At 35.7% G+C, this 27933-nt stretch overlaps 1 protein-coding gene across 2 annotated transcripts in view; it reads left to right on the forward strand.

The window, feature by feature from the left end:
- LOC125229228 overlaps positions 1-27933 on the forward strand; it is a 356537-nt gene that overhangs the window by 64475 nt on the left and 264129 nt on the right. Inside the window, exon 1 of one of the 2 annotated variants that reach the window (XM_048134034.1) lies at positions 9561-9922. The exons of the other annotated variant lie outside the window; for it this stretch is intronic. The gene's annotated coding sequence lies outside the window, so the exon portion shown is untranslated. Of the gene's footprint in view, positions 1-9560; positions 9923-27933 lie in introns of those variants that run through there. 2 annotated transcript variants of the gene reach the window in all.

The following is a 27933-nucleotide window of genomic DNA, read 5'->3' on the forward strand; positions in this document are numbered from 1 at the left end:
TTATGTACATATAATATATTAACAATCTTAGTATTGATGTCAGTTACTTCGATTTTTGGCGAATTAATTTTGGCATTCGTTTTTTCTGTAAAAACATACATGATGTACATATGAATAAACCAAGCTGGTCTGCCCACAAGACGTTATGTTAATCACATATGTATGTGTATTGATATTGATTCTTGTAGAACCTGTTGGCAATTTGTCGCCGATTGTTCCAAACCCTGCTTATTGCAAAACCCATACTGGCCGTCTCTTCATAGGTTTGACATTATGATTATGACAAACAATGAGGCAAATTCGTTACGGTTTACGACATGGTGAGCGGTTGCTCAAGTCATCTTTATTACTTACGTATTTGATTTCATGTATACGTCTTGTGCGAACTATGATATAAGATAGTGAAATGGGTAACCAACTAACCAATAAATGGTATAAAAATTTACTAGTAAAATTAAAACCATGTTAGTAGAAGTCACCACGACTTGAATCTGAAGCCTAGGATAGATATGTATTAGCAACAAGATATGTACCTATTTATCGCGCCATATCTTCAGTTATAAATATGATACTTTTAAAAAGAGTCGGTGTGTACCTGTATGTTTAAATAATAAATTTACTGCTATGACTGAGTCCCATACAAAAAGCTAGCCAGCCGTACAACTGGATAACCTTGCTTTGCGGTCCCTGGTCTATCAGGTTCTTAACCCTACTAGTTGATAGCTGTATCCTATGACTTTTTATCTATATTTATTTTCAACTTTGTTAAAATCAACACATACCTACATAGATGTTTTTTGTAGACTTTTATTCGTGGGACAGAATTGCCTGCAGATCGCGATTGTGAATTTCTATAGTCGCATTTTACTTTCATTACGAGTTATTTCTCCGCCAAAGGACGAGTTTTATCTTACCTAGGTAGCAGCTGCGGCTGATCCATACAAGCCGATTCCCACAGGCTAGCCTAAAATTGATTACTAGTAAAGTAGGTTAAGCTAGCCTAATGTAAAGGTAGGTTTCTTTTTGCTCAGTGTTGCCTAGCAAAAATTTTCACCAGCCGCCACTGCTAGCTAGTTAACATTTTTTTTCTTTATCCATAGTTTGATAGTTGCTAGTTTCTTTTTCCATCGGCGCTCATTCAACATCGTTAAGTATGTCTCTCACATTGTGCTCATTATTTAATGTAATATGGACTGCAAATTAACGCAAAAAGCTATTGAAAGTATTGAATGCCTAGAAGACATAAATTGACTGATAAATATTTATGGTTACGACCAATGTCGCTTTAAAGGAGCTATAAATAGACAGTTAATTTGCTGTGCCTAAGGTATTTTTAATAGTGTATGTACGAGATAACAAAGTAGGTACCTAACCTACACCTGCTATCCAACTCGACTACGACGACTACATAACTGTTTACTCTATAAATTATGTGTCAAATGCTTGAAATGTTCACAAATAAGTACGTTTTTGAACTTTTACAACAGAAAGACCGATGACAGACTTTTTTTTTTTATGGGATAGGAGGCAAACGAGCAGACAGGTCGCCTGATGGTAAGCGATCACCGCCGCCCATGGACACCCGAAACACCAGAGGTGTTGGAGGTGCGTTGCCAGCCTTTAAGATGGGTGTACGCTCTTTTCTTGAAGGTTTGAAGGTCGCATCGGTCCGGAAATACCGCCGGCGATAATTCATTCCACAGTTTAGGTGTGCGGGGCAGGAAGTTTCTGGAGAAACGCACAGTTGAGGACTGCCAGCCATCTAAATGATGACGATGGATATGTTGTCGCGTATGTTGACTTGTTATTACTAATAACATAAAAATGTAATAACAGTTCATAAACTAAAAATTATTGCAGCTCGTAGTTTGGTATAATTACAGTCAGAGAAAACACAGTGAACAACTTCCATTTTACACAATTTCCTTCCTTTCTTTCCACACTTCTTATTACATATCTTTAATTAGATATAATTACTAATATATTATATATTTAATTATTTATCATTTTATTTTTACTACTAAGACTCGCACACTAAGAAAATGAAGTGTAAGATCTACAGTATAGTAAAATAAAAGCAATAAAACAATGAGAATATCAAGCTCAGCAATGTACACTTTCCCACGAGTTGATAACTCAATTTAGAACGGAAACTGTAGGAATCTGAATAATGCGAGGTAGGTAAATCCCGCGAAAGTGGCAGATACCGATAAAGATAACTAACCTAAACCGTAACCACGATTCCACAAATTAACCGTGAAAAATATTATCGTTTGCATCGAAATCAAATCAAGATGTTACCATTTTGGGTGAAATTCTTCGTGGTTGATCTTTGAATTTCTGCAATGTAGTGAAATGATCGGTCTCAATATACGATATGGATTTTTTAAAACTCGTAACCTAATTTTTGGTGATTCGGTGCTGACTGTACAAAGAGATGCAGATAGATAATGGGATAAGAGTCATGTTAGCTAATTTCTTCGTACTGATTCCAACAAGATGCTTGTCAGGAAGAACGCAAACCGCATCTTAAGCTATCTTGTAAGGAATTTCGCAAGTTCCTTGTACCCATAGCCGCTGTGGTCCGAGGAAGGCAATGTTTAGTTTACGTAAAGGTAAGCGCTAATGCCCGTAGTTACCTCCACTGAGTTTAATGGAACTAATGGAGCCCAGTGTCGAGACATCGGTAGGATAACGATGTATTAGTTGGGATCTGTGGATTGGTTCAACTTTGAGCATCGAGCACGTGCTGTGATTCGCCACTTAGTCAATGACCAGTATAGTGTTTGCTTGGATATGCGAATTCTGGCATGTAATAAATACGATTGTATGTAAATTATAATAGCAACGTTTCACAGTGAACTGGACATATATGTTTTGTAGTGTTTTATATTAAATTTCATTAAACGTACCTACTTTAATTATGATTCTTAAGGAACGAAAGACGAGAACCACAGATGTCATATGTACCATAGATCAAGCAAACGTATCTACTTAGCGTGTCAAATGAACTCAGTGAAATCCACTGAGTTGTCCGTCTTTACTCGCAGCTTGCAGCTTTCGGGCGTCAATTTTTGTAAGTTGAAGTCAACCAAAACATAAAAAATGCCTCGTTACGTCATATTCAATTGCAACAACACAAAAATTATGAACAATCAAGAGCCTGAGACATATTTAAAATTACAGGCAAGAATCAACTTCAGTACAAAATTTGACACGCTCGGCCCCTATACAAATATATGAATTTGTTTCTTCTAGTGACGAGAACCTATTTTCAAGGGTAATAAGAACAAGGTACATCGTGTATTTCAAAAGTTTCATTTGCATATGTGAAAAGGAATGCCAGAAAGAGCAAATAAATATTGGGAGGCACATAAGTGCGATAATATTGCTCATTTGTATGTGCAATTGTGCATTTACTAGTTAATAGACATATTAGAGCCGCCTAGGAAGCGTTTCTCACGAGCGGTCGTGTGCATCACGCCGGCGGTGGCTGCTCCACCGATTCCCATTGTTTGACGTAATGTGTAACTGTTGCCTCATGTCTTCGAACCTCTTGGTTCCTTTGCTTGCGAACCAATCCTTCAACTTCAGGCGCCGTTAGTTAGGTTACGAGTCTATTAACTTTTTTAATTCCAATTGTAGTGGGTTTATGTGCTAGTTAGTAACCACTCGTATAATTGTAGCTTCAAACGATACCCGTAAACACTGTTCAGTTATAAAACGAATCATCAGCATGCGGCAAAACGCGTATTTTAACATTTTTAACACCGGAACATGAAATAAAATTAATATTTGAAATTACAGTCCTTGCTATTAATTATTAGCTGATATTCTACTTCAAATTTATTACATTTATGAAACTCACTCCTTATAAAATCAAACTATTAGCTCATTATAAGAGGATTTGGCCAATAGTACATTTACTCTTATAACTTGGCCATGTACACGTTAATAAGTCCAATTTATATGACTGCAATAAGGGTTTAAAAATATGTATTCTTATAGAAGCCATTTAAAATGCCTTTTCGCTGTATAATATTCAAAGCACTATAAAAGCTTTTGTTATGGCCAATTATTCTTATAAAAGTAATGCAAAAGATAACTATGATGCTTTATGCCTATTGCCTTATAGGAGCATATTATAAAACGTCTATCCAGCAAACAAATTATAGCATTTTATAAAGTGTTTAAAAGAATTAAAGCAATACATTTTCTCTTATACAATAATTATAAAGGCATTATTCTTGAAAGTGTCGTATTAAAAGTTTTTATAAAACTTGATTCGTCATTTTGAAAATCCAGCGAATGTGAACAATCTGATCCCAACTTATCGATTAGTGGTTCCGTAAAGGATGCCATTATGGAATAATTATAAGAATATGCAGGCAAGCAGCAGTGACAGTAATACAGGTATATCGTTAAATGATGAATTGAGTTTGATTTAGCTTAATAATTATAGTTTTCGTTCTTATTTAAGGTGTCTGTAGCTCTGCGGTGAAAAATGTTAAGGTATATACAGCGGGGCCGCGGGGCAAATCTCGACTGGAGGGCAAATGTAACTGGTCCGTTGTTTCCATGTTTTACAATGTTTACATTATTGAATAGAGTTTCCACCGGTTATACCAGACTAGCATGCACTCGGATGTGGCCAATTATACATAACTGAGCGTATAAGAGACTATTACCAAGGCACTCAGTTTTTTTATCCATCAGTACCTACTAATATTAATTTTTAAGATTAACTTTATTAGAATAAGTTCCAAAAGTGAATTCCTTACTTTATGGACTTTGGTCTGAAATAAAAAAAAGCTTTTATTGCGGATTATCATTGTGAATGTTGGACGATCTGAATAAGTGAATACAATGTTCGGCTATTTTAAGAAGAAACCGATTTTATATGTAGTCCTTTTGGGACTAAGACAGATTAAAATTGAGGACAAATAAAGACAAACTCACTGTTTTTAAGATATTTATTTATGTGCAACGAAACCAAACCGATACAAGTAACTTTATAAGATTAATATTTTCAGTTCTATTGCTCACGATGTTGCTGTTTCAATGAGTCTACATACTTCAAAATATTAATATATTCTTCAGAGCGCCTACACGGTGGTAGAAATTGTAATTAACCTATCAGTAAATTTCCAAAATAATAAGTAGTTTCTTTTATCGAGGTCTTCATCAAATTCACAAAAGATATATTGATTTTCGTTTTCTTGTTTTGAATTATCAGCGCCATCTTTGCTTAGTGTGATTTTCTTACAACCTAAACTATTTCCTGCGTCCTCTTCCATTTTGCATGTTTTTTGATCCACCACTCCGGGCTTATTTTTGGGTGTAAGTAATGATTGTGACTGATTTTCTCCATCAGAATATGTGCCGTTTTGTAGTTCATCTGTAATAAAAAAAAATATTTATTTGAAGTCTTAGGCTAGGCTGTTTACAGTTATCGACACAAAGTCCATTGTGATGGCGGTACTGAAATCGTCTGTGGTTTTCAATAGCACTTACTTACTAAGAGGAGGAGAAGAGTTGTCATCTTCACGTCACTAAAAACGGCTGGCTATGTATCTCATCCACAGATTCTGTAACAATAACCATAATAATAAATATCAAATAAAGTATTTGACTCAGCATTTACAATAAATCAATAGGAAGTAATAAAATAAGGCACCAGAAGATTAAATATTCCGAAGCACAAGTTCGTTTTAAATTGAAAATTCTAGGTATAACTTCCTAATGAAATATTGAAAATATCAGTATTACCTGACATGCTGCGGACTACACGGTTTTATTTTGTTCTATGCCAGTTAATCGAACCAAACCTTTATCAAAGCGTTCCCCAAAATACCGGTTTAAAAAGAACGGTCTTTCGAACAAAAATGCAATTTCAAAGGTTTGCGCCAAGTACATGATAACTAGACAGCGGATTTCAGGTAGCGATTTAAATATTAATATGGATATGACTAGTGCAATTTTTTAAATACATGTCATATGGTTTATAATCTATTATTATTACCTACATCGCACACCACAAACTTCACTGAATAATTAGATTAAATTAATGTTATTTTTTCAACAAACTACATTTAAAAAAAAGTATTTTATTCTAAATAATGGACTTTCAATTTAAATATATAGAAGCGAATTATTCTTATTTTTATATTCTTTGAGCCGTAATAGAAGTTTTTACTGTGCAATGCGCAGAAGAAATATTAAAGAAATAAGTATAAATAAATATTTTTTTTATTTTTATTTATTATCATTATAATTTTTGCCCAATATTCACAAAAGCATCCAAAAAGGGTTTTACTTTTATGTTACCATACATTTTTTCGTGTGTAGAAATAATAATAAATATTGTATGCGAGTCATATTAATATTTAAATCGCTACCTGAAATCTGCTCTCTAACGATAACGTTATGAATTTTTAACTGGTATCCGTTAAAAATATTTAACTAGATGGTAAGGTTCGAGATTTCACTAATTGTGAGAAGGAACCCTAAAGATATATAAAATGGCGAATCATAAGTAACACCGGTGGCTATTATAAAGTTTTTACTCTTATAGAGTATTTGTAAATGATGTGCTTACTGCTTTTACTCTTATAACAGCCTGCTCAAGACATGTCAAAACTAATTAACCGCATTTTTAGTACAAACCGTTGAAATACAAGGGCGCATTAATAATACAACACATTTTATATCACATTTCACCATGAAATTGGTTTCCCACACAGTTTTCATAATAAATAAGCAAATAATTGTAATATGTAAAAGTTAACTTACCGTTTACTAACTTGCAAAATGGATGACTTGATGATGATGTACACATAAATCACTACGAAAAGCACAATAAACTTTTAAAACAGCATCCTGTTTCGCCACTACTCTATTTACTCTTAAATTTGTTGAATTGAAATATGACTTCGTTGACAAAAAAATCTTCCGCAGGCACTAGTATGTATATCAAAAGGAGGCCACTAAAAGAATGCGCAGAAAACTGAAAGTGAGCTATTACCATAGCTCAGTGCAAGTAAATGAACTAGTCTCGCTAGCGAGTTCACAGAACGAGTCTTCTTTCCTGCACCAGCCCAGTCATTATTGCCGACATTAGCCTGTGGGGAGCATTTAGATTTAGTTCATTTAATGCCATAACTTCGCATGGTAAATTGCTTTCGAAACAAGTTAGGTTTACACGCCTTAAACAATTCCCATGGACAACCTGGTAGTCAAGTCAATGAGGAGTTTATATACCTTTTTTTTTCGGAGTGGTAAAATGCGTTACGCATTCCCCCCGGCCTGAGAAGCCATTGAGGGGATATGTGGGACTCCCTCCTACTTACCGCCCTCTCCAGGGAGAGGAGGTATACCCACTAAAAACCACTCCTACGTCGCCCTTCTACCTGTTGTGAAGGAGCCATGGGATGCCGGAGATTCTACCATGACTCCTTCCAGCGGCCCTGGTCTAGTGCCAGAGTCCCTACACCGCTGAAAATGAGGACCAGAAGTTCGTGACCCTCTCCTAGCGTGCAACGCCGTGTAAAGCGGGCTCCCACAGCCCGCCGACCCTGCTAGGGATTTATTCGGGCGGCAAAACGTGCCCGTCTTCTTCTCCGCCGTCTGCGTCGGTCCGGGTGCGCGTCAGCTCTACTTTCGCGCTCCCTTTCCGCGGCCTCCTTCTGTGAAATGACAGTCTCACAGAAGGCAGCAAGCAACTGCTTCCCATTTAGGAGTTTATCTACCTGTCCTGAGAAGCGATAACTGAAAAGTGTCAAATAAGAGCGAATATTTGAATATCACACTGTATATTTTCAAATAAATAAGTTTTAAAAGCATTTAGATAGCTAATAACAAAGACATATATAACTCCGTATAGACAGATAAAGTAAGAAAAAAACGTACCTCAGTACCATACAGAAAAAGGTGCGGTGGCCTAGATGGCATTACACCTTTGTGGTACGCTCAGCTTGATGGCGCTAATACTAACTATATGGGCTACTAAGAATATGGGCTAAATTGTCAAAACTGAGGTTCAAAAGTTGTAAGCCTGTGTCAAGAGATGGCAGTCTATGCACTGTGATTACACGTTTTACTTCGACAGTAACTCTCTATAAAACTCGATCCTCTTTGCTAATAATAATATTCAACTAACCGATCTTTGTGCTGATAGGTCTAGTTCCACCGCATCCCTAAATAACAATCTGGTATTTGTCTATAATTTTTGAGTCTTGGAACTCGAGGAGGTTCAATGCGGTTGGACTCTGAACTGACAATGAAAGTATTCTGAACATAATCGAAGTGTACATCAATGTCCTAATTTCACTGACTAGATTCTGCATATTTGCAATCAGGCTACTGGCAGTTCGTTAATGTTTATATTTTGCTTTTTGTTTATTATCTTTACCCCCTTATATACTTGTCAATCGTTTTTCAGCGAACTCTACGCTATAATAATTACTAATTACTTGTAACACGTTTTTAAAGGTAATTATTACCTTACTAGTCTTAGTATTAGTACCAAGTTTATACTTCATGTCAATGTCCATCCCTGGTTAAAATTACAATTAAATTAATATACTTTCCTTCTCAACTGGAACACGCCCTTGCTTTTCAATGATAATACTTAACAATATGCAAATTTACTGTAATGTAAAGAACCTACCATAACTGGTTGACGATAGTGACTTTCCATATAATATTCTATAGATAATATTTTATATGGGATGGTCAAACATGTTTTAGTTATACCATAGCCATAAAAAAATATGTTACAATGCTGATGGTAGAGTAGTTTCTTTTTTTAACGTCTAGTCGTATTACACGTAGCTTGTATTTTTATGTTGTTGTTAGTTTTCAATATTCTCAAGACTTATCAAATGGCTTAAAATTTTAGGATTTGACTGAATAATTTTTGGTATGCTTGGCTGAAAAGAGCGGGCGTAGCACACTAGCTGGTCCGACACAGATAAAAATCATAGTAATCTGTGTTGAAAAAATCATTGCTCTATCTTCAAAAACCGGGGAGGAAATAGTCGAGAGCGTTTGTATAGAATTGACCCCTCCTGTGGCGTCTTAAATATATATATATAGTTTAGGAAATTGATATTAATTGAATTTAGTCCAGATAACAGCATTGATAGTCGTAAATAACATTTGGTTCAGAGAAGAAAGCATAGACATCAGTCAGAAATTCATGATCGTGCTAAAACTACATTGAGCAAAATCAACCTTTATAGCTCTACTGTACGAGTAACTTGCCATTGCAACGGATTGCAAACACTAACGCCCAAAGTTTTGTACGAATATCCTTTCTCAGTTACCTAGGCTGTCCAATATAAATGTCCATGTACCTACGCCCAACATTGTTTGCAAGCTCACAAGCCTTCCAAATGAAAAGTAAGTGAATATTATAAAGTTAGTGCGATACCGATAGCGGTTTAACATGGCTGGGTAAAAGTCTGCCGCGTGTGGCGTACGGATACGGAACGGACGGCCTTTAGTTTGTTAGCGCTTCTCGCGCCGCGCTCTCGTGTTGGACTCGCGCTCGACGCCTGTCAAAATGTAAGATGACTTTTCAATACGAATTTTGAACGATATCATCGGGAAAACTAAGTTGAATTAGCATTTGAAAATATAGAAGAACGCTTGAATTCATTTCGCGAAAACGGGCATTTTCGTCCTTGCAGCCGGGAACTGTGAAGACTGTGTAAACCTTAAGTTTTGTGGAGTCAGTGCAATATCAGTTCGGTGTTGTGGAATTGGAGCATGTGTTTTGTGGAAAGTGCTAATTGTGGGCTCGAGACTTGGGATACGTTTCACTGAACGCGAGACAAAACGCTGTTTTGTGATTCAATTCACGTGAATGCTGGAATATTGATACGCTGTGCTTTCCCCCCTTACAACGGATTGATTTATGGTAAGCCATGGCAATGACCACACTAGTCCACTGGTGCAGAACCAGAACAATTCTAAATATTGTCATCACTCATCAGCCATTATCATAATCCTAAAATAATTTTGCTGTACAATGAGGAAATCGTGTCAGGACTAACCGCAAGGTCATTGGTCATCTTTTGATATTTAACATTAATTCAAAGGCAGAGAAGACCTTCATTAACAAAACTCGTTCCACGACACCAGACACTCGCACAGAGATCGATAGCTATCAATGAAATGTTTATACCGGCCGGTTTGTAAGGCATGTTTCTCCAAGACTTCCGCCGCGTCAAAATAATGGTAAAATCAAAATAAAGACCCGGTTTTGACAGTGACATTGAATCTAGAAATGAAACTGACACCCATGCAATAGGTATACAGAATCCGGAGGTGAAGAACATCGCCAAATTGGAGATTAATTAATAGCGATGTAAGAATGAATAGACAGATTCACGAGTAGGTCAAACCGTTTATTAATTGCAAATTATTCCGACAAGTGGGACCGGCATTGTATGCGAATAAACTGGAACTCGAAGATTTCCGTTCACTTTGCAATCTTGACGAATGTCCAATAATAAATTAACTTCGTTTGGCGCACTAAGACAATCAATAAGAAACATTAGCATAATACGATTCGACCCATCGCCATAATGCATAATTTATGAAAAAAGTGTTTCTGAAGAAAATTTTCACTTTCCAGTTCAGAAAGGGCAGAACAGTCTTTTGTTCGGAATAAACAGACTGTAAACGGTTTGTCTTGTTGTTAAAACAGTGCCCTAGAGAGTTTGACCTAGGCATAGATTGAATTTCTAGGCTTAAATAGTCACATCGGCAGCCATTCCACCTCGCTCCTTGACCCCCGCGTCACGACCACCGCGAAATATTGAGAATCGTGCGCTTTGCTTGTAGATCCATTGATATATTTGGACTTTCTATTGATATTTTCATTCATGTTCATGTTTATACTAACACTATATTTCTCTTCTATATGTGTCATATACATTGAACGTTCTGTAGGCAATCATTAGACGTATTGTTCACGTAACATCGTTAACCGATCTCATCTCCGAAACGTCATTACATTACGACTTTGTTGCTGCGATTTCATCTTTACGCTTAGCTTTAGCCCTCTGCACAAGTAAGCTCACTAGCATGCTCAGCTTTTCGCTAAGTTAAGAGCTTCTGACTTCTTTCGACCAACGCGGTCGAAGAGAATTTGCCAGTGTTATCGGGATAAGCGATGGCATGCTAGGACTTCCGAGCGCGATCAGCGTCGGCCGCCGGCGGCGCCGGCGTCTATTGCGTTACGTACGTGGTTCGCTCGGTCACGATTGGATTTGATTTGGCTGCGAATCATCGAAAATTATCGGCTGCCCTTGATATTGGTATCGCGCTATCGGAAAGCTTTACCGGTTACAATATGAATCTACTGAAAATTACGGGAAGTATTATAGAGGCCGCTCATGTTTGTTACATAGATAGGTTAGGTATAATGCAATGAACATGTATAGCCTGTGTGTTAGTGTTCATTTTAAGGAATTTACAAATGAAGAAATGGGTAAGTTAATACATATTAATACTTATGGATAATTTTACTTGTATTGGCTTACATACAGTCTGCATTTTTTTCATACATTACAGCTATTTATTATGTGTGCAAAAATGTTGATGATGAATAAAATAATGAAGACAAGACAGTGTTTATTTTAAGTAACAGGGTATGTAATGAGTCGTAATTAATTTAAAAGGAAGCTGGAAACATCGTTATTAAAATCTAATTCGTTCTGGTTTCTTGCACAGTCACAGATATTAAGACACGTTTTTAAGACGATACGATACAGGTCAATTCTCCATACAAACGCTTTCGACTATTTCCTCCCTGGTTTTTGAAGATAGAGCAATGATTTTTTTCAGTACAGATCGTGTTTTTTTTAACGCACTAGTAAGAGAAGTGGTTCATTATATGCCAGGTCGAAACTTCGGAGGCTCATCTGTACTGAAAAACGTCGTACGATACACGTGCGAAAAGGAAATTCGTAACTCGTGTCGATTTAAAACACTCCCTTCGGTCGTGTTTTAATTTATCGGCGCTCGTTTCTAACTTCCTTTTTAACGCACTTGTATCGTAATGTACTATTTCAACACAGATTATTATTATTTTTATCTGTGTCGAACAATTTTGATTTTTTTGCTATTTTTATTTTAAAAGCTAGAGTCAATCAAAAATTTCTAAAAACGGCCTTTCTATTGAAAGAAAGGCCGATTTTAGGGTTCCGTACCAAAAAGGTACAACAGGAACCCTTATGGTGCGACTCTGTACGTCTGTCTGTCCGTCTGTCACATTGTTAAATATCTCGAGAACTACTTATGCTATCGATATGAAATTTGGAATAGTTATAAACATTGTGAACCTCTACAAGTTGAAAGTATTTTTTTTTAAATTAATTAATATAAATGATAGAAAATGGCCAAAATGAAAGGGGGGCAAACTGAAAATTTCAAGTAACTAGGTCAAGTGGGGTATCGTTAGAAAGAGCTCAAATTGTATATATCAAAACTATTTTTTATAATTTTTTGGTTGTGGAAAAAAATGTTTTTTGAAGGAAAATGTAAAAAAAATACCGTCCCCCCCCTTATCTCCGAAGTTTACCAACATAAATTTATGAAATTTTCACCAAACATGGCTATTATAATGAATATTACAGGAAAAATAAAATCGTATACGTATCTTGAAAACTTTTTTTTTATTTATAAAAAAACCTTTCAGATTTACATTTTCAATTTCAACACCCTTGCGGGTGTTTATTGTACCTGTATTTTTTAACAAAATAACAATAAAATTACCTGCTTTCAAATAGAGGCAAAATGGTTAAAATCGGTTCACGCAATAAACAATTATTCCATAAAAATCATCTTCCATACTAGCTCGCGTGTATTAGTTTACTCAATTTGCCGATAGATGTCGCTGTACGTTGAACGCTCATTTCCTACATCGCGTTTTTCCTGATATAATGAGGTCGGTTCAGGAGCGTCCTTGCGACATGTCGTAAGTCGTAAACTATTGAAGTCGAATAGTCTTGATTTTATTTGGACGTTGTCTAACAATAAAATTGTATATTAAAATATTACTTGTTATGTGGGAAATTGAGTCTTGAGGGATTTAGTCAAATCTGTAGAGTTCTATGAATAACATTTTGATGATTTAACTATTGAAAGTTTGTACGGAACCCTCGGTGAGCGAGTCCGACTCGCACTTGACCGGTTTTTAGAAATGGCTCGAAAAAAGGTGTGATACTCAATATCGGTAACAGTCTAAACGGTCCGACACAGATTATTTCATTGTTATTCAGATTCTTAAATTTCGTTCTGTTTAAATAAGTTTTGAAGGAGGAAACAGTCGAGAGCGGAACCTCGATTTTGAAGATTTTTTTCGCTGATATCTTTTAACTGAGTTGATCTTAATGGACATTTTTTTTTCGATAAATCTAGTTAATAACACTAGTATATTTAACTGAAATTCCCAAATTAAAAGGGAGACTCCTTTCCATTTTAGCATTTTCGCTCCCGTAGCGTCTTAACGCTAGCTGTAGTATAGGTACGAGAAGGTTTGTTCCAGATAAAATTTATATTTATGGCCGCAACTGATGTCGCAGAGAAAATGCAATATAAATGAAAGTAGCCGTAGAAGGATTTTTGTTTCAATTGTTGAAATGTTACCCATTGTCTCCACTTTCATCAAGTATTTCCATTGTGGCCAGAAACACGATATCTGCGTTAATCTGTTTTATTTTTATTTCTGATTTCATGTTAATTTAAAATTATAGGTATTAGGCAATTACATGTTTAGTTGGAGTAACACTCGGTGACTGCCATATTCAGTCTGAAAATGTTTTTTAGAATAAGTTCAAAATCAGAACAGTTTTTATTCAATTCGCTCATAGCAAAATTCGCTCTTACCATTATATCGTGCAGAAACTATGTATTTAAAAATAAACATATAGTAATTATAATAAAGAATTGTCTAATTAGTCATTAAAATAGCAATAAAAAAATTATAGTCCAGTTTTGGCCTTGCTCAAAGTATTCATGGAAACTTGTACTTTGCCAGCGACGTAACTAGAGGTACAATATAAAATTCATTTCAAACTTAATAACATCACGGCTAATATTAATAATTCTGCCATATTTCTGCTGAAATTATAGTAAACATGAACCAACCTAGAGACTTTTTAGCTACTGAATAAGTGGCGTCCGGAAATCGTAAATTCAAATAAAAACCGGCCAAGAGCGTGTCGGGCCACGCTCAGTGTAGGGTTCCGTCGTTTTCCGTATTTTTCTCAAAAACTACTGAACTTATCAAGTTCAAAACAATTTTCCTAGAAAGTCTTTATACAGTTCTACTTTTGTGATTTTTTTCATATTTTTTATACATATGGTTCAAAAGTTAGAGGGGGGGGGACGCACTTTTTTTTCCTTTAGGAGCGATTATTTCCGAAAATATTAATATTATCAAAAAACGATCTTAGTAAACCCTTATTCATTTTTAAATACCTATCCAACAATATATCACACGTTGGGGTTTTAATGAAAAAAAATATCAGCCCCCACTTTACATGTAGGGGGGGTACCCTAATAAAACATTTTTTTCCATTTTTTATTTTTGCACTTTGTTGGCGTGATTGATATACATATTGGTACCAAATTTCAGCTCTCTAGTGCTTACGGTTACTGAGATTATCCGCGGACGGACGGACGGACGGACGGACGGACAGACAGACAGACATGGCGAAACTATAAGGGTTCCTAGTCGACTACGGAACCCTAAAAACCACACTACGACCGGCTTTTTCTGTAATTAGACACTAAGCGAGAACAATAACGCCATCAGAGGTAAAAACTACGCCCGTCATGGATTTAAGGCCATTCTTGGGTTGTTTCTATGAACTATTAAAATGAAAAGTGATGTAAATAAATGTCACAGCACGAGTTAATAGATACAATTTTTGTAAGAATTTGCTCGCTTAGTTACAAACATATTTTTATTAAAGTTATAGTAATAGGTAAACAAACAGAAGAGTTACGGCATCCACTCTATGACTGTTTGACCTGATCAAGCTTTCCCTTAGTATATTGAATTAATTCCTTTCAGTTATTCCATAACTTTGATCATCAATTTGTTAGCAGCGCCCTACCATGAATCATTGTAGCCGTAGGTAGGTTCATTCCCTTACATTAAATGTATACGTGTCAGAACGTTTGTCCTTATAATGGGCCGGGTAATATGCCTTTGGTAATATTCCTTTATGGTTTTATTCCCTGGGAGCGCCCTGTATCCTGGTACGCCCTCGTGTCGATCGTAATTATAGGAGTCGTCGATGACTTGTCGATTACTCGATGCTTTCGTGCTCAGATCTTGAGTGGTTAGCGATGATAGTGGTATGATATGGGATGGGAACCGAACCGAAGTCATATTTTTATTTGTTTTACTATAGAGTGATTATGTGGTCTGATGCACTTATATAGCATTTTTTTAGAGAATTACAGCAGAAGGGAATTTGAATCCTGGTAAGGGTAAGAGTATATTTGTGAGACTACATCGATGGAGAAAACTGAAAAGACCATTTACTACGCTGACTGAATTAGGAAGAGACTGATCGTGGGTGGTAATAAATACTATGTCTATATTAACGATAATAATAAAGAATAAACAAACAATTTCCCACGTGTCTAGACACGAATGATTGTAGAATCGTGCAATTAGTGCGTTTTTAGTTTGTTTACGGTAATATTGATTGTTATTGCAACCAGAGTGTTATGTGCATAGTTGCATACGCATATCTTTGCAAGAAGCGGAAGAGTGTGTTTGCCTTTAACCCCGTCGCGTTTTTCAAGTTACTTATATTTAATTGTGTAAACAATACTAAAGTCACAAAAATCAGAGAATGGTTTCCAATTACTTAACCGAGGCGTAATAGTTGGAGCAAGACGGAAGGCAGCGGCCGAGCGAGACGGAAAATCTTCATAATTGCTTTATTAAGGCTTTGCGCAATGCAGGATGCGACGCGACTTCGTTTCCCTCAAGATTTGATGCACGCTTAATTGTTATGGTTATTTACTTAATTAATTTTGTGACCGAAATTGAACTGTTTGCTTTAATTGCTTCGATGCTGACTGTAGTACAATGATCATTAGTATCATTACATTCACTACCACGCATGATGTTTGCATGCATATTACTAATTTATTATGTATATAGCTCAAAGAACGGAGACATGGGTAATTAGCATGTGAGTAACTTTTTCTAATTAATTAATGTTGTAGATAGTATGATTTTTATACATACCTGTTGTGTATTCAGTAGTTAAATTACCGATTGCAAAACATACAAGTTATCACCTATTATGTTTAATTTATTTTATTTTAACATGACAGTTATGACGTACAAGATACAATATATCTGCGGATTGTATGTTATTTTTACTTTATAGGTGCTGTAAGTAAACATTATGAAATCAGTAAATTCAATGACAGTTCGATGTTACTGTTTTTTAGTTATGTAATTTGCATAATGTGCATAAGAATCCATTATTAATAATAGCTTAACAACTGGTTCATTCATTCATTTATTGCAATTGCTAAACTAGTAAGCTCACCCTTAACACGACCCCGGAATTCTCATAGACTAATCGGATGTGTAATCATAGGTCATATTTACACTGACATCCAGTGGCCCGTTTCTCGAAAGGTACAAGCCTTGTATTACAAGTGTGTTTCCATGACAACCCATACGATTTGACAGTTCGCGCACTTGTAATACAAGGCTTGTACCTTTCGAGAAACGGGGCCCAGGTCGTACTGGCTAAGCTTTGTGAAACTGGCCAGGTCTACCCGATTGTTGTTTAGAGTAGACATCCTGTGAGTCACACGTCCGCCCGACTGCAACCAGCGATGCGAATGCATGGCACGCGAACTGGCGACCTTACAAGGGTCCTAACCTACCATACTAGCCGGCTTTGATATTTAACTATAACGACATATGAGGTCTGTTCGTATATAACATACTAGCTTTTGCCCGCGGCTTCGCTAGCATTAGAAAGAGACAACATGCCTATGTCACTCTCCATCCCTTCAACTATCTCCACTTACAAAATCACGACAATTCGTCGCTCCGTTTTGCCGTGAAGGATAGACAAACAAGTAGACACACAGACTTTCCCATTTATAATATTAGTATGGATTTACGACTGACTCAATTCTGAACTACCTCCTACACACGGTTAAAACAAGATTTGTCATATTGGTGGTGTATCGTGCGTAAGTTAACACCATCTTGACATGACATAAATCATGTTATCGGTTTCATCATAATCTATGAGTAAATACCTACCTGTAGCCAATTCGCAATAGAAACTTTTTAACATAATGTACTCTATCTAGGGCGTCTAATTTAACGCAATAAAACTATTACCCTATTGCCCTACAAAGAAAAAAAATAAAATAAAAATTCTTACCTTTGACAGATTTACAATAATGACATATTTCTTTAGCGCGAGCTCTAGACTCTGAACAGTTTGTTCGTTACTGACTTTCCGATCAGATTAACCCTTAAAGCTTTCCTGTCACTTTTTTAGTACAGTCACTTAATGTGACCTAGAGTTTAAACACTAAGTGCTAGCTAGAAAAGGCTATACGTTCGTGAAAGTGGAAGAATAACACTACATCTTCATGACTCGGCAACATTCGGTTTATGCGCAAGCGACAGTTGAAATTTCGAATTTTCGGAATATGCGGCGAAGTGCATTTGTGACGTCATAAAATATGAACTAATTCATTCAGGTGTACTGTTTATGTTGATTTTGTTACTAGACGAGTTAAACTTTAGTTTCGTGTATAAAGTTGATGCAATAATTTATTTTTTCATATTCAGAAATTGTGAAATATTTCGTGTCACAATTTTGTGACATTGCCGATACTACTGGTAACCAAGTAACCATCTAGCATGTCCTAAAAAACGGACAGTGCCGACTTATGGGCAATCAAAATAGGGACAGAAAACGGACATTGCCATAAATGGGTTAAATAAGTTTTTTATTAAATTCTTAATTGTTTTTATAATTACTGGGCCTAAATACAAACTATGCTTTAATACTAAATTTACATAACGTGGGTTTTCATTAGCAAATGCAAAATCCGCCTTTAATTAGCAGTATAAACCATTTTCACTCATGAAACCTCTTCAAGCTGATGAAAAAGATATTATGATCCTTTAGGTCTTTAAAATGCTGGATGACTCACCACAAAATTCAGAACAGACTTAAAAAAGTAAAGTTGCTTATGTGTAGATACAAAGGAAATCATTTATATTCTGGCAAAACTTTCCATACCTAATGTCAAACACCAAGGACCAAGAGTCTGCAGTCATGGAGTATGTTATGGAGATACGCAATAAAATTATATATCAGCTTCTATTTTTGGCTAAGGATAATCAATATGATCCCACTATGTTGCCAGATGCCAATATGATCAAGAAATATGTAATTTTTAATGTGAAAATTAACTTTTCCTGTGCTCAGAATTCAGTCGTCAATCTAATAAAGAAACAAGAAAGACAAGACTGTGAGACCACAATGAATGGTTTGAATATTTACGTATTTAGTCTTATTACTTACAATAATTGTAATTTATAACTAGCCGTAGCTTAGAAACTTACAGATTTATTAAATATTTTTGAATGTGGGTAGTTTTACACGTTACAATTGGGACAGACGTGAAAACATAATTTCTTGTTCAGACAGATGTTGTACAGAGTTCGAAACGAGATTATTTTTAATTCCGTATACCTACCGATATACATAATATGTCTTAAATGTGAATTACTATATTACTATCGGCATAACAGCGTAAAAATAATTATGTTTTAGTTAACATTTTCATAAAAGGTGTCATTTTGAATCACCAAATAAAAAACGTGTATTTCAGGAAGGGAAGGTATGTATTGACTACCTAGTACCTACCTTACTTTTTCAATAGTTATAATATTGAAACTCATTTGTAAGTAAACTAAACGACAAGAATTATGCTCTGGTCCGTAGAAATTATAAATTAGATAAGAATATTGGGGTTTAGGCTAAGGGATGAATATGTTTTGATTGTATACCATAATAACATTTATATACTTAATAGTTTTTTGGATTGTCATGTGTCTTTTTTAATCTTCTGATGATTGTTTTTAACGACGATACAGGGTTCGTTTTGACCCATAACTATACCTAAAAACATGAAAGAGATCAATTCTCTTCAAGTCTTGCCGTGTTAAGGGTTAAGACGATACAGGAGAGGTCAATTCTCCATACAAACGCTCTCGACTATTTCCTCCCTGGTTTTTGAAGATAGAACAATATTTTTTTCAACCCAATTTAATATAATTTTTATCTGTGTCGGACCGTTTTGATTTTTTTGATACTTACTCTTCTTTTTAAAGACGCTAGAGCCCGTCAAAAATGGCCTTACTGATTATGGCGCAAAAAAGGTGTGGTATTAAAAATTGGTGGCAATTAGTCAAAAAAACTAAACGGTCCGACACAGATTATTTCATTGTTATTCAAATTCTCAAATTTCGTTACGATTGATTAAGTTTTGAAGGACGAAACAGTCGAGAGCGGAACCTCGATTTTAAATTTTTTATCGCAATATCTTTTAACTGAGTTGTTCTTAATGAACAATTTTTTTTCGATAAATCTAGTTAATAACACTAGTAGGTATATTAAACTAGAATTCCCTAATTAACAGGAGGGCTCCTTTCATTTTAGCATTTTCGCTCCTGATCGTCTTAATTGTCAGATTTTTTGTACTTCATATCATTACATTTATTGAATGGCATGCACGATACATACGTTTTGTAGGTACCGACGAGTATTTTGCACATTTGTCGTTTGTATTGGTGTCCCTTTACGTTGAACACATTCAGTTTGCATGCAGCCCGAGGAAGAGTGGTCGGTGTGAACCATGTCCGAGTTCAAGCGACGCGCCCTTTTTCCGGTGCTTTAGCGCATTTGTATGTATCTACTATGTAGCGACATGTTCCCTTCCCAGACAATTTTATTTCGACTTCTGAAGAGAAATGTTACTAGTTGAAGTGGTTTAACGATGAAATAAATATTTTAGTATGTCCAAAATATTGCTCTGTGACTACTAATCTAGATCAGTAAATCATCTAGTTCAAATGTGTCAGTAAATGAAATGGTCCTGAAGGTCCTTAAAGATATGGAATAAAAGATTCGTAACCTTTCAACGAGAGGTGGTTCCACCACCATACGTGAGATCTTAACGTCAATCGAAGCAGGGGGTGATTTCGTGCTGGATCATTGCCCCACCAAAAACCCAAAACGAGTTTGTCGACCAATAAAGTCATGGAGTGAGCTTTCTAAGATGCAATTGTAAGGTTAAGTACACATTCCCCCGACACAGACCGAACACATTATGAGTAAATTGTCACATGCTGGTGATAGACCTACTTAGCTATCCTGTGATTACAATTAGATTATAGTGCACAGTAAATCTAGTACTTAATTGAATTTTCTCTATCACGAATTACTTACAATCTTATAATTACTGGAATTAAATCTGACAACAGTTTAACGGCCGCACAGAATGTATCTCATTTGATCATAAACCAGTTTAAGTGCGACGGAGACGCCCACTTTAGCAGTAATTAAATTGTGATTGCAATGCATTCTGTTTTGCCATATTTTACGATATTGGCTTTACTAGAAACTAAGTTATTTTACCAAATGTTATGTTTGTGACGGTCAGCAGGTACATAATATCCAGAAATTCAAACAGAACTTGTTTTGATAAATATACATTTTACAGTACCATGTATGTTTTATGTACAGACATGAAAGTGTCACTGTCAGCGTCATTTTACAATCAGATTTTTTTATCTAAGTTATCTGTAAGTATGTCGTATATGTATGTAGTTTATCTTCGTATTGTTTAGTCCCTCTATTGCTAGATTTGCTGGACAATAAGTTAATTCTTTTTCCGGTGGTTTTGAAAGAGCGAATGGTTGTAAGGTTGAATGTCAGTTCGTAATTCCAATCCAGTCTGCTGTCATCATACTTTATTTATACAAGCATTATTCCAGTGACACAGGTCAACCTAAACTGCAGGTTCACTTCACTTTCTTTGATGATTTATGTTCCCGAGTATTGTGCGATGTAATTTCCTTTGTCGTAATTGCTGCTGGCTTCCCAGTAATTATTAGTACAGCGGCCCGCACAGGTGGATGCGACCCTAACATGAGATTAGTCTTATCTGATGGTAGAATTTCATGCATCGGTGTACGTATATTGTGTGAATCACCTGTGGGATCTAGTATTAGGTAATTAAGTATCTGATTCTGATAGCACCGGACCAATTATAAGGTGACGGACCCAATCATGGACAGTTTAAGAAAAAAATTCGCCTGTTTTTGATATTTCACTGATAAATGTAAAAATTCTACCGCCAAGCGTGTTAAATCTTGAATGTCCTATCCTTCTTCTACATTTCAAGCGTATTGCAGAATAGATACTCCTATTGGTTTCTTCATAGTTAACAAATTAAAACTAGGTGTTTTTTCTCCAATTATGGACGGCAGTTCTCCAGTAATGGATCCCCCATTATGGACAGTGAAATAAATTTAAAATTTTACTTTTAAAGCCAACTGATACGCAATGAGTCAATTTTATACACCATAAATACAATTAGTTTGGGTTATTTTAACATAGGATTGTTTCTTGTAAATTTTGGTTTTGTAAATTGTTCCTTGTCCATCATAGGAGGTAGGCAGTTTTTCGGGTCCAGTAATGGACACTCGCAAAATAACGTCATTTTTTTATATCTTTGGAGCAACAAACTAGTATGTTTTATACCTTATCTCATGCTTAATGCAGTAAGTAAAACGCATTCAAGATTACACCGTGCGTTATTTTTTTATTATTTTATACATGAACTCATCTCTCTTAGCAACATTACTAAGAATTCGTCTTGATATTTTTTTCAGTAAACTGGTGAATTTTATTTTGTCTCCAAATCCTTCAGAAATAACCGAATTAATTGAAACTTCAAAATTAAACAGCTCTACAACTCTAGTTTATGGTACATAGCCGTCAGTTTTTAGAAACTTATTTTAGATACTTATTTTTAAGGATTTGTGTTTTTTTGTCCATAATGGCATCACCGTCCATTATGGGGTATTTTACCTTAGGGCCGTCTCCGTCTGGTTTCGTAAGAGTGTTAAATCTTTATTTTATTGCGTACTTTAATTGTTGTATTGGATTTATGCTTCTGAATGAAAGTGCTTGTGGAATAAATTTATATTCATAATTATGATGGTTTATTAATAGGTTTGAACGTCCCTTAGGGCGAGCCTGTCTGTGGCAGCAGCAGTGAGGTTGTGGTTGTGTAACATTGCATCGTCGGACGTCATATCGAGTTGCTTTATCCATACTATCCATACTAATCCATACTAATATTATAAATGCGAAAGTAACTCTGTCTGTCTGTCTGTCTGTCTGTCTGTCTGTCTGTCTGTCTGTCTGTCTGTCTGTTACGCTTTCCCGCTTAAACCACGCAACCGATTTTGATGAAATTTGGAACAGACAATCTTTAGACCCTGAGACAGAACATAGGCTACTTTTTATTTCGAAAAAAAGGGATGAAGGGGTTGAAAAAGAGGTTGAAAGTTTGTATGGGATTTCTTAATTTTAAATGATAAAACCATGAAACTTTATATTTTAGCACTTGATAAGAAATCATTAAACATATATTTAAAGTCACATACAGGTCGAACGCGATTAATTAACATTATTTTTACCTTTAAAATAAACATGGTGGGAAATAAACATTAACTAAAAGCGGGTAGATTATATTTATTTGTCTACCCCGAACATTTATATAAATTAATATCGGGTAGTTTTGTGTTGTTTACATCTCCGGTGACATTTTGCTGGGACGTCAGTCTTCCGCGACCACGGCCAGTGCAACCTGGCCGAAACGTTGGGAAAAAAGGTAAAAATAATGTTAATTAATCGCGTTCGACCTGTATGTGACTTTAAATATTGTACAAAGCGCGAGAACTTAAAGTGTTATATCATTAAACATCTTGATAAGGGATAGGGATAGGGATAGCGATAGGGATAGCGATAGGGAAAGCGATAGGGATAGCGATAGCGATAGCGATAGCGATAGCGTCAGCGATAGCGATACGGATACGGATAATATGGGTATCGTTAGCAGGATACGGATAATCGGTCGGCGATCTCTTACAATCAAGAGGTGGATGGACTGTGTGAGACATGATATGGAACTAAAACAAGTTAATGATGAGATGACGAGTGACAGAGATGTATGGAAGAGAAAGACATGCTGCGCCGACCCCAAGTGACTGGGATAAGGGCAAGAGAATGATGATGGTCTCTTACAATCAATGTGCTCTAAGACGATCGTTGTTTGCTTGCTTGAAGATTACGTTTGCGATAAGTATAAGCAAAATGTAAAAAATTGTAAGGGATAATAGAAAAAAGTACTTTTTACCCACCGATCATAGTGTCGAAATACGGGCTATGTGGGATGTTTATAAAGGTTTCCCCAGCGTATATAGAATTACCTACGCTGTGGTCGATGTGTAATATTTCTACAATCATTGCAAGCAAAAGTATTATGTGCAATCGAAATAATCGCAGATAAATATACCTACAGAGAAACCTACGGTCCCTACGGATCCAAATGAAAATCTTAATGAATACTTTTATTACGCGGGCGAAGCCGCGGGTAAAAGCTAGTATCCTATAAAAAGGATTATCGATTTAATATTAAATTATAGCGCTCTGTTTAATTTACACCATTCACCATAGTATTCAATCATGACATCTAAGAGTAATTTAAAATAAATTAAATAAATTGATGTTAATGCATGATTATACTTGGTATCATACCAATGGGGAACTGCACGTTATCAGAAATGACCGGTATAATAACATTTATTACCATTGTACTCTATGAATAACACAAGCTAATGTACCTAAGTATTATCTTGTAAAACATAGATTGTGTTACAGTTAAATTAGAGGTATATGTATCTCTGCAACTCTGTACAGTTCTGAGCTAACTACGATAAACCAATTTTCTCACACCTTTTTAATTAAGCTACTATAAATTTTCTCCTCGCCTGAGACGGGTTTCTAGCCCTTAAGTATATAATCAAGATTTTCTCCAGCAGGTTTAACGTCCTTGCGCGAACGGTACAGTACGCGCAACATCACAGTAAATGTGTCACCAGTGATGTCACTTAGACTCGTTTCAAACCTGTCACTGGTAACACAGTATGTAATCGATCATTTCAATAACGGCTTAAATCACAGCACATCAATAGAGAGTAACGTCGTATTAGAAACAGATATAATTTATACCGGTTAATCTAACCGTGTGAAACCTCTAATTAGGCCTTATTATCGAGTGTCGCAACCTTTTATAGAATACGACCGTATGCTAACCTGACGTTTGCTTCTTTCTTTGGTTGGAAAACCGCTATCGTACATAAGATAATTGAAGTATTTTTACTTGGCTTAATTGATTCTGGTTAATTGGCACGAGTAACTGAGCTAGTGATTAGATACAGAGAAGTAGCTGCTCCAGTGACTCCGCTAATAGTATTATGAGGATTACGAAAGGCCGAGAGTGAACGTGCGGCGATAGATGTCCACTCATATAAGTTGTATGACTTTACCTGAACTGCGGGCTTGGTTAGAAATTAAAGAGTGCAGTAATTTGAAAATGTCAGTTTTAAAATGCAACATTTCATAGCTAAGTTAGATATAGATGTTTATCGGTAAAATATTCACATTTACACGTCAATTACATACAACATACATTTATTAGTTCTATGCGACTTAATCAGTCTGTTAAATGCGGTTGGTGTAACTGGTCCGAAATTGTCAAAAATGTTTATACCTATCTCTGTATTTTTTGTCCTCTTTAATGTATTGCCACCTAGTGTGGTCTAGTCCACTTATTAGTACAAATAGGTCTAAATAAACGGCCAATCTATTAAAACAGACTGGTTTGGAAAGCATGGGAACTTGTGAAGGAAATGCAAGAAAACTGGACCCGCCGTCTATAATAGCTACGACGACAGTGCAATAATGATTTATTATGTACTCTTATTAAATGTTATTATACCGGGCATTCAATTTAGACAGTTTTGTGATGGACGGCCATCGCAATTTAAAAGTTGATTGAGATATTTGATAAACGGAATGTTCGGAAATATAATTAATGTTACCTACTAGGCGGATGAGTAATTTCTTATCGGATTTGGATAGGATATGGATAGTCATAGTTAGAATCCGTTGTATAACTTAAAGCATTTTCGTCCTTATAATGGCGGTTTAGATTAATAGATACTCTATAGTATTTTATTAATCGTCTGGTTACATATTATAAACATTCTAATATAATTACTCGTACTATAGCACGTGTAAAAGCTACCCCTCCAGGTTTGGAGGTGGCAAGATATTGGCAAAATATTATTTAGTTTAGAACTTATGATCCCTTCACACGATAAGAAGAAGAAGCAAGTGTATAAGAGCGTGCATCTTTTTTTTCCTCGTACTATTTGCGTCCTACTTTTTCGTCTCAAACATAGGTATTGGCTTTTATAATTCAATTTATAGTGGCCTAGACTTCACATAAACGTTGAAAAAAATGGGAAACGTGACTTTCATATTTACTATCAATTTGTATTGCTGTTAAAATCTTATCTTTTTATTATTAAGTGGTGTTGAAGTTTGTACAGAGGTCTATACCGTATAAGTCCGCGCACTCACTTCGGGGTCTTCGGGGCTATAATTAGAGGCTCCCAACGCGCGCATCAATGGGCATCACTTGTTTCGAGGTCGTGGAAATCATGGCCTACTCATGCTCCATTCAAGTTTTCAACAGCTGTCGTGCTTACTTACATTAGAAGTTGTTGAAAACAACTGTCAGCGTTAGGAACTTTTTATTAATCAAGAGTTTTCTAATCTGAATTAACTACATAAATTAGTTTTTTCGAAAACATAGGATTTGTTCATGGTGTTATGATTATGAGATGCAACTTAATGTTAAGTAATAGGTAACATAAAGATAACAATGAAGAAATATTAAAAAGAAACTATTATTATAATATTGAATATATGTTTATTGATTAATTACCTATTGTCCCGTGTCCGTTTACTTTATTTAAATATGCCGTGTTAACATCCCTATACAAGAAGTTTAGCATTTGCATGAAATTATCTCATGAATCGCATGATAATACGTACCAGTGTCTGTAGTCATGACATTCAATGAGATTGCATAAATTAATCCTGCCTTGACATAACTAGGTACTTGTATCGCCATAAGATGATTGATAATTCGTTTTCTTGTTTTCAGGTAAGCTTGTTTCTCAAGTATGATTAATAACGCGGGTGTCTTGGAATATGGCGCAAGCACACGTGGTCAGTAAATCAATTAATAATACTCTTTAAAAAACAAAAGGCCATCACATCATCATTATACTTCGTTGACTCCTAATTGGAGCATAATTATTAAGACTGAATTTGAAATGGATACGAATTGAAACTTATTTCTGAAAGTTATGATGTAAATTGTTCTATTAAGCTGGTAATGTGCGCACTGCTTTAAAACATATCTATATCTTATGATTATCAAAATATATGTCACACATGACGATGTCTATTTGCAATCACTAAAGCCAGATTCTCTAAATTATTTAGTTCATTGGTTTTTAACCGACAACACTGAGACCTTTCTTTACACGAAAGACTGATTTTTTGACTTATTCGTTTGGATAAGTTGGTATGGGTTGATTTGTGGTTTGATTACGATGAAAAACAAAATGTATCGGCATGTCTGTGTCTGTACTAAGGGAGCTATTAAAGCCCCCACCTGACGCAGTCCCCTACGTTATCGTATCGCTAGCGAGGCTGCGCGAGATCAAAGTCCGCTGCGCGCGCGCTCGTCCGCGGGATGTGTTCATTAGACCGCATTAATCTTCCGCAGTGCTGCGGCTGAGGTTTTTGTATATGGCGTGAGTAAAGATAGATTTCTTGCATAGAAAGGGAATCGAATGGAGCCTATGAAACGAATGGTTGTATGACTATGATTATGTCAAAGGAACTGGTTGAATATTGTGATATTCGGCCTTCTTGATATTAAATTAAATATATTATATCTATAGGTAATGAGAGTCTCGGGAACTAGAAACACTTTGCAAGCACTTCATTACTTACTTGCGAAGTTAATAAGTAGGTATGTAAAAAATATCTTCTACTAGAAAATTAATTTATTTTATTACTATTACCTGCTACCAACCGTCTGACATAAACAAATATGTATATTGTTTGTATAAAACTAAAATTGCAAAATTTTACCATAAACGATAGGAAGCAGATAAATTCCATTCAAGGAAACAGTGAAGAAAACGTCTTCATGTGTCATATTAATATTAAATAAGTACAAGTATGCTCAACATCCATATATGGTTTTTGTGCAGAACTCCCGGAGCTTAGACACTAAAATAGACTTTATTACTTATCTTCACAATAATTACTTCGATAACACTTCAAACGAAACGTATTTATGTGGCTTTACTTTTATTGTTTCGTTCTTTCCGCGCCGCTGCCGTACCTGTATCTTCACACGTTCTCGTTTTTTTCTGCGTTCCGCCAGAATAGACATAACTTGCATAAACTATGCATATACATATTCAGAATACCCGGAACTGCTTCAGCCATTATTTATAATACACGTCGTTCTCTAGGGCCTGGGACGTATCGTTGGTTGACCTTTCAGGAGATGCATTTCATGATTACATATACATATGTTACGTGACGAGTTATATATATGCCATTTAATATACTAAAACTATGAGAGTAGATTCAGATTTAGATTAAGAGATTGACG

Source organism: Leguminivora glycinivorella, chromosome 1 (assembly GCF_023078275.1).
Source record: "Leguminivora glycinivorella isolate SPB_JAAS2020 chromosome 1, LegGlyc_1.1, whole genome shotgun sequence".
In the NCBI taxonomy this organism is placed as follows: Eukaryota; Metazoa; Arthropoda; class Insecta; order Lepidoptera; family Tortricidae; genus Leguminivora; species Leguminivora glycinivorella.